The sequence below is a fragment of the Hyla sarda genome, unplaced genomic scaffold (genome assembly GCF_029499605.1).
Source record: "Hyla sarda isolate aHylSar1 unplaced genomic scaffold, aHylSar1.hap1 scaffold_624, whole genome shotgun sequence".
Classification (NCBI taxonomy): Eukaryota; Metazoa; Chordata; class Amphibia; order Anura; family Hylidae; genus Hyla; species Hyla sarda.
In genome coordinates, this window is record NW_026610639.1 from 193,720 (window position 1) to 202,497 (window position 8,778).

The 8,778-nt window shown below is 45.9% G+C and overlaps 4 non-coding genes across 4 annotated transcripts; all 4 read right to left on the bottom strand.

Moving 5' to 3' along the window:
* Nucleotides 1-1,716: 1,716 nt before the first annotated feature.
* Nucleotides 1,717-1,907, bottom strand: LOC130341691 (U2 spliceosomal RNA). Its single transcript, XR_008881483.1, has one exon. It is a non-coding gene; the product is annotated as a U2 spliceosomal RNA (small nuclear RNA).
* Nucleotides 1,908-3,994: 2,087 nt separating this feature from the next.
* On the bottom strand, nucleotides 3,995-4,185 carry LOC130341693 (U2 spliceosomal RNA). Its single transcript, XR_008881484.1, has one exon. It is a non-coding gene; the product is annotated as a U2 spliceosomal RNA (small nuclear RNA).
* A 2,093-nt stretch (nucleotides 4,186-6,278) lies between these two features.
* Nucleotides 6,279-6,469, bottom strand: LOC130341694 (U2 spliceosomal RNA). The gene has a single exon (XR_008881485.1). It is a non-coding gene; the product is annotated as a U2 spliceosomal RNA (small nuclear RNA).
* Nucleotides 6,470-8,562: 2,093 nt separating this feature from the next.
* LOC130341695 (U2 spliceosomal RNA) lies at nucleotides 8,563-8,753 on the bottom strand. Its single transcript, XR_008881486.1, has one exon. It is a non-coding gene; the product is annotated as a U2 spliceosomal RNA (small nuclear RNA).
* Nucleotides 8,754-8,778: the final 25 nt, after the last annotated feature.

Here is an 8,778-nt window from a genome sequence, read left to right on the forward strand (position 1 = left end):
GTAAGCATAGAGGACATGCCTGCACCCCATTGGACTTACCTGTGTGGGTTAAATCCGGGTTATTTGACAACCTATGGCGGTGATGGTTCTGCTCAGGCAGAGCAGTGCTGATGCTCCTCATAAAGCTGTCGCTGCTGTGAAGGTTCTAGGTGACATCACAAATCCCTTTGGTTACATACACAACAAAGCTGGGTTGTTGTTGTTTACACTCTGCAAGGCCTGTGGAAGTGAGTGACATCATAGCACTGTAGTTCTGAGGGTTCAAGATGGATGCAACAATCTCCTGTTGCTTCTATGAAGGCCGTAATAGACGACATCACCAAACAGCTCCATAGTCACATACACAGCAAAGGAGAGATGTTGTTTACACCTAGTGATGTCAGTGGTATTGAGTGACATCACAGCACAGTGCTAAGGCTCCTGGGCCTGGACACAGCAGCGGCTGCAATATCTCAACGGAGAATACGTTTATATCTATGTGTGTGTGTGCGCATATATATATATATATATATATATATATATATATATATATATATATATATATATTTCTCCGCCGAAATCACTTTTAAACCCATTTCCACCTTTTTTTCCCTTCTCTTCCTCTTACTTTTTTTTCACGTTTTTTTACGTTTTTCTCCTTTTCGCCTCTTTTCTGGGCGTATTATTCTTCTTTTTCTTCTTTTTTTTCGTCTAATGCATACCCCATCAGTGCAGCAATGCTTATTCAATACCGCCAGCAGATGGAGACACTGGGGGATAATTTTCTAAGGATTTATACTGATTTTTCCTGTCTGAATTTGTCGCACAGAAAGTTGCAGGCCAAATATGTGTGACATTTCTGCGACTTTAGCTTCTAGAGCATTTTTACAACATTATACATAGGTGCTGAATACATAAAAAGCGACTGTTCAGCGACAGACAAGTCGCATCGGCTGAAAGTAGGCCAGAATGTCAGTCCATGTTGGAGCAGGTTTAGATACAGTCTAAAGCATAGATCTCAAAGTCTGTGCACAGAATTTAGCAAGGGCCTCGCACCTTCTGATGCATCAGGTAGGTGCACAATAGCATAGCCTAACCCTCTGTACTTTGGTCTATATTGATGCGGGACATAGACAGCCAGCTGATGACCAATCCATTAGTGCAATGGATGGCTGGAAGCATTTGTCTTTGCCTTTGCAATACCACAGAAGCAATGCATGGTCAATGTACAGCAATGACACACCTGTGTGAACAGCCAGGAGACCCCCCCCCCCATGTTATGTTACATAGTTACATAGTTAGTACGGTCGAAAAAAGACATATGTCCATCACGTTCAACCAGGGAATTAAGGGGTAGGGGTGTGGCGCGATATTGGGGAAGGGATGAGATTTTATATTTCTTCATAAGCATTAATCTTATTTTGTCAATTAGGAACATTCAGCACCCACCCGCTATCAAGGCAGCTGCCTATCATGTCATGCCCTACCTGCACAGGTGTGCTGGCTACTCAAATGATCCAATTAAGGAGGCCATTTAGTCAGCAGCAGCAGAAGTCCTGTGCCTGGACGCTCCAACAGGGGCCAGACACAAGCAGAAGCAGAAGCAGCAGAAGCAGCAGCAGCACCACCTTTTGTTTTTTGGCTGCAGCAGCAGCAAGGCCCACAGGGCTGGCTAGCTGGCTAGCCAGCAAGCAGGTAGCAATGAAAGTAGGAATCTTTCTTTTTAACCCTGTAAGGGGGTGGTGCACTGTACCCGAAGATACTGCCATATCGGGTCAATGCATAGGGCGACGGAAGCAAGCTTCGAAATCGGCCCCCGTTCTCAAAAATCCATTTAATATATGGTCCCCAGATAGGGGACGTATCAGATATTAAACTGATAAGAACAGATACTACACTTGATCTTAGCCAAAAGGCCGAGAAGCGATAACCGTGAAAGGGGCGGGCCCAACAAGGTCCCCTTCATGGGCACTATCACTGCTTGCTGTCAGGGAGGCTGCCAGACAATTTTCCATGCACACTCTGGGCTGGGGGGCAGTCAACCACCAGTACACACAGCAGAACCTAAACCCATACCATTATTGCTAAGCAGCAAGACAGGGGCCCATTGCACTCCCACGGGGCCTTTTTAAATGCAATCCATAACCCGGATTTGCCAGGAACCCTTCTTACTCCTCCTACTTGCATGTGACACTGGGCTTAGGATCTGCATAGGAAACACACACACAAGCACACACCTACCTTTGTTGCCTGCAGATGCCTCCTTGGCTGTCCCCAAACGGTATCAAACCAACACCCACGGGAAGCTGTAAGCATAGAGGACATGCCTGCACCCCATTGGACTTACCTGTGTGGGTTAAATCCGGGTTATTTGACAACCTATGGCGGTGATGGTTCTGCTCAGGCAGAGCAGTGCTGATGCTCCTCATAAAGCTGTCGCTGCTGTGAAGGTTCTAGGTGACATCACAAATCCCTTTGGTTACATACACAACAAAGCTGGGTTGTTGTTGTTTACACTCTGCAAGGCCTGTGGAAGTGAGTGACATCATAGCACTGTAGTTCTGAGGGTTCAAGATGGATGCAACAATCTCCTGTTGCTTCTATGAAGGCCGTAATAGACGACATCACCAAACAGCTCCATAGTCACATACACAGCAAAGGAGAGATGTTGTTTACACCTAGTGATGTCAGTGGTATTGAGTGACATCACAGCACAGTGCTAAGGCTCCTGGGCCTGGACACAGCAGCGGCTGCAATATCTCAACGGAGAATACGTTTATATCTATGTGTGTGTGTGCGCATATATATATATATATATATATATATATATATATATATATTTCTCCGCCGAAATCACTTTTAAACCCATTTCCACCTTTTTTTCCCTTCTCTTCCTCTTACTTTTTTTTCACGTTTTTTTACGTTTTTCTCCTTTTCGCCTCTTTTCTGGGCGTATTATTCTTCTTTTTCTTCTTTTTTTTCGTCTAATGCATACCCCATCAGTGCAGCAATGCTTATTCAATACCGCCAGCAGATGGAGACACTGGGGGATAATTTTCTAAGGATTTATACTGATTTTTCCTGTCTGTCTGAATTTGTCGCACAGAAAGTTGCAGGCCAAATATGTGTGACATTTCTGCGACTTTAGCTTCTAGAGCATTTTTACAACATTATACATACTGAATACATAAAAAGCGACTGTTCAGCGACAGACAAGTCGCATCGGCTGAAAGTAGGCCAGAATGTCAGTCCATGTTGGAGCAGGTTTAGATACAGTCTAAAGCATAGATCTCAAAGTCTGTGCACAGAATTTAGCAAGGGCCTCGCACCTTCTGATGCATCAGGTAGGTGCACAATAGCATAGCCTAACCCTCTGTACTTTGGTCTATATTGATGCGGGACATAGACAGCCAGCTGATGACCAATCCATTAGTGCAATGGATGGCTGGAAGCATTTGTCTTTGCCTTTGCAATACCACAGAAGCAATGCATGGTCAATGTACAGCAATGACACACCTGTGTGAACAGCCAGGAGACCCCCCCCCCCCCCCCATGTTATGTTACATAGTTACATAGTTAGTACGGTCGAAAAAAGACATATGTCCATCACGTTCAACCAGGGAATTAAGGGGTAGGGGTGTGGCGCGATATTGGGGAAGGGATGAGATTTTATATTTCTTCATAAGCATTAATCTTATTTTGTCAATTAGGAACATTCAGCACCCACCCGCTATCAAGGCAGCTGCCTATCATGTCATGCCCTACCTGCACAGGTGTGCTGGCTACTCAAATGATCCAATTAAGGAGGCCATTTAGTCAGCAGCAGCAGAAGTCCTGTGCCTGGACGCTCCAACAGGGGCCAGACACAAGCAGAAGCAGAAGCAGCAGAAGCAGCAGCAGCACCACCTTTTGTTTTTTGGCTGCAGCAGCAGCAAGGCCCACAGGGCTGGCTAGCTGGCTAGCCAGCAAGCAGGTAGCAATGAAAGTAGGAATCTTTCTTTTTAACCCTGTAAGGGGGTGGTGCACTGTACCCGAAGATACTGCCATATCGGGTCAATGCATAGGGCGACGGAAGCAAGCTTCGAAATCGGCCCCCGTTCTCAAAAATCCATTTAATATATGGTCCCCAGATAGGGGACGTATCAGATATTAAACTGATAAGAACAGATACTACACTTGATCTTAGCCAAAAGGCCGAGAAGCGATAACCGTGAAAGGGGCGGGCCCAACAAGGTCCCCTTCATGGGCACTATCACTGCTTGCTGTCAGGGAGGCTGCCAGACAATTTTCCATGCACACTCTGGGCTGGGGGGCAGTCAACCACCAGTACACACAGCAGAACCTAAACCCATACCATTATTGCTAAGCAGCAAGACAGGGGCCCATTGCACTCCCACGGGGCCTTTTTAAATGCAATCCATAACCCGGATTTGCCAGGAACCCTTCTTACTCCTCCTACTTGCATGTGACACTGGGCTTAGGATCTGCATAGGAAACACACACACAAGCACACACCTACCTTTGTTGCCTGCAGATGCCTCCTTGGCTGTCCCCAAACGGTATCAAACCAACACCCACGGGAAGCTGTAAGCATAGAGGACATGCCTGCACCCCATTGGACTTACCTGTGTGGGTTAAATCCGGGTTATTTGACAACCTATGGCGGTGATGGTTCTGCTCAGGCAGAGCAGTGCTGATGCTCCTCATAAAGCTGTCGCTGCTGTGAAGGTTCTAGGTGACATCACAAATCCCTTTGGTTACATACACAACAAAGCTGGGTTGTTGTTGTTTACACTCTGCAAGGCCTGTGGAAGTGAGTGACATCATAGCACTGTAGTTCTGAGGGTTCAAGATGGATGCAACAATCTCCTGTTGCTTCTATGAAGGCCGTAATAGACGACATCACCAAACAGCTCCATAGTCACATACACAGCAAAGGAGAGATGTTGTTTACACCTAGTGATGTCAGTGGTATTGAGTGACATCACAGCACAGTGCTAAGGCTCCTGGGCCTGGACACAGCAGCGGCTGCAATATCTCAACGGAGAATACGTTTATATCTATGTGTGTGTGTGCGCATATATATATATATATATATATATATATATATATATATATATATATTTCTCCGCCGAAATCACTTTTAAACCCATTTCCACCTTTTTTTCCCTTCTCTTCCTCTTACTTTTTTTTCACGTTTTTTTACGTTTTTCTCCTTTTCGCCTCTTTTCTGGGCGTATTATTCTTCTTTTTCTTCTTTTTTTTCGTCTAATGCATACCCCATCAGTGCAGCAATGCTTATTCAATACCGCCAGCAGATGGAGACACTGGGGGATAATTTTCTAAGGATTTATACTGATTTTTCCTGTCTGAATTTGTCGCACAGAAAGTTGCAGGCCAAATATGTGTGACATTTCTGCGACTTTAGCTTCTAGAGCATTTTTACAACATTATACATAGGTGCTGAATACATAAAAAGCGACTGTTCAGCGACAGACAAGTCGCATCGGCTGAAAGTAGGCCAGAATGTCAGTCCATGTTGGAGCAGGTTTAGATACAGTCTAAAGCATAGATCTCAAAGTCTGTGCACAGAATTTAGCAAGGGCCTCGCACCTTCTGATGCATCAGGTAGGTGCACAATAGCATAGCCTAACCCTCTGTACTTTGGTCTATATTGATGCGGGACATAGACAGCCAGCTGATGACCAATCCATTAGTGCAATGGATGGCTGGAAGCATTTGTCTTTGCCTTTGCAATACCACAGAAGCAATGCATGGTCAATGTACAGCAATGACACACCTGTGTGAACAGCCAGGAGACCCCCCCCCCCCCCCCATGTTATGTTACATAGTTACATAGTTAGTACGGTCGAAAAAAGACATATGTCCATCACGTTCAACCAGGGAATTAAGGGGTAGGGGTGTGGCGCGATATTGGGGAAGGGATGAGATTTTATATTTCTTCATAAGCATTAATCTTATTTTGTCAATTAGGAACATTCAGCACCCACCCGCTATCAAGGCAGCTGCCTATCATGTCATGCCCTACCTGCACAGGTGTGCTGGCTACTCAAATGATCCAATTAAGGAGGCCATTTAGTCAGCAGCAGCAGAAGTCCTGTGCCTGGACGCTCCAACAGGGGCCAGACACAAGCAGAAGCAGAAGCAGCAGAAGCAGCAGCAGCACCACCTTTTGTTTTTTGGCTGCAGCAGCAGCAAGGCCCACAGGGCTGGCTAGCTGGCTAGCCAGCAAGCAGGTAGCAATGAAAGTAGGAATCTTTCTTTTTAACCCTGTAAGGGGGTGGTGCACTGTACCCGAAGATACTGCCATATCGGGTCAATGCATAGGGCGACGGAAGCAAGCTTCGAAATCGGCCCCCGTTCTCAAAAATCCATTTAATATATGGTCCCCAGATAGGGGACGTATCAGATATTAAACTGATAAGAACAGATACTACACTTGATCTTAGCCAAAAGGCCGAGAAGCGATAACCGTGAAAGGGGCGGGCCCAACAAGGTCCCCTTCATGGGCACTATCACTGCTTGCTGTCAGGGAGGCTGCCAGACAATTTTCCATGCACACTCTGGGCTGGGGGGCAGTCAACCACCAGTACACACAGCAGAACCTAAACCCATACCATTATTGCTAAGCAGCAAGACAGGGGCCCATTGCACTCCCACGGGGCCTTTTTAAATGCAATCCATAACCCGGATTTGCCAGGAACCCTTCTTACTCCTCCTACTTGCATGTGACACTGGGCTTAGGATCTGCATAGGAAACACACACACAAGCACACACCTACCTTTGTTGCCTGCAGATGCCTCCTTGGCTGTCCCCAAACGGTATCAAACCAACACCCACGGGAAGCTGTAAGCATAGAGGACATGCCTGCACCCCATTGGACTTACCTGTGTGGGTTAAATCCGGGTTATTTGACAACCTATGGCGGTGATGGTTCTGCTCAGGCAGAGCAGTGCTGATGCTCCTCATAAAGCTGTCGCTGCTGTGAAGGTTCTAGGTGACATCACAAATCCCTTTGGTTACATACACAACAAAGCTGGGTTGTTGTTGTTTACACTCTGCAAGGCCTGTGGAAGTGAGTGACATCATAGCACTGTAGTTCTGAGGGTTCAAGATGGATGCAACAATCTCCTGTTGCTTCTATGAAGGCCGTAATAGACGACATCACCAAACAGCTCCATAGTCACATACACAGCAAAGGAGAGATGTTGTTTACACCTAGTGATGTCAGTGGTATTGAGTGACATCACAGCACAGTGCTAAGGCTCCTGGGCCTGGACACAGCAGCGGCTGCAATATCTCAACGGAGAATACGTTTATATCTATGTGTGTGTGTGCGCATATATATATATATATATATATATATATATATATATATATATATATTTCTCCGCCGAAATCACTTTTAAACCCATTTCCACCTTTTTTTCCCTTCTCTTCCTCTTACTTTTTTTTCACGTTTTTTTACGTTTTTCTCCTTTTCGCCTCTTTTCTGGGCGTATTATTCTTCTTTTTCTTCTTTTTTTTCGTCTAATGCATACCCCATCAGTGCAGCAATGCTTATTCAATACCGCCAGCAGATGGAGACACTGGGGGATAATTTTCTAAGGATTTATACTGATTTTTCCTGTCTGAATTTGTCGCACAGAAAGTTGCAGGCCAAATATGTGTGACATTTCTGCGACTTTAGCTTCTAGAGCATTTTTACAACATTATACATAGGTGCTGAATACATAAAAAGCGACTGTTCAGCGACAGACAAGTCGCATCGGCTGAAAGTAGGCCAGAATGTCAGTCCATGTTGGAGCAGGTTTAGATACAGTCTAAAGCATAGATCTCAAAGTCTGTGCACAGAATTTAGCAAGGGCCTCGCACCTTCTGATGCATCAGGTAGGTGCACAATAGCATAGCCTAACCCTCTGTACTTTGGTCTATATTGATGCGGGACATAGACAGCCAGCTGATGACCAATCCATTAGTGCAATGGATGGCTGGAAGCATTTGTCTTTGCCTTTGCAATACCACAGAAGCAATGCATGGTCAATGTACAGCAATGACACACCTGTGTGAACAGCCAGGAGACCCCCCCCCCCCCCCCATGTTATGTTACATAGTTACATAGTTAGTACGGTCAAAAAAAGACATATGTCCATCACGTTCAACCAGGGAATTAAGGGGTAGGGGTGTGGCGCGATATTGGGGAAGGGATGAGATTTTATATTTCTTCATAAGCATTAATCTTATTTTGTCAATTAGGAACATTCAGCACCCACCCGCTATCAAGGCAGCTGCCTATCATGTCATGCCCTACCTGCACAGGTGTGCTGGCTACTCAAATGATCCAATTAAGGAGGCCATTTAGTCAGCAGCAGCAGAAGTCCTGTGCCTGGACGCTCCAACAGGGGCCAGACACAAGCAGAAGCAGAAGCAGCAGAAGCAGCAGCAGCACCACCTTTTGTTTTTTGGCTGCAGCAGCAGCAAGGCCCACAGGGCTGGCTAGCTGGCTAGCCAGCAAGCAGGTAGCAATGAAAGTAGGAATCTTTCTTTTTAACCCTGTAAGGGGGTGGTGCACTGTACCCGAAGATACTGCCATATCGGGTCAATGCATAGGGCGACGGAAGCAAGCTTCGAAATCGGCCCCCGTTCTCAAAAATCCATTTAATATATGGTCCCCAGATAGGGGACGTATCAGATATTAAACTGATAAGAACAGATACTACACTTGATCTTAGCCAAAAGGCCGAGAAGCGATAACCGTGAAAGGGGCGGGCCCAACA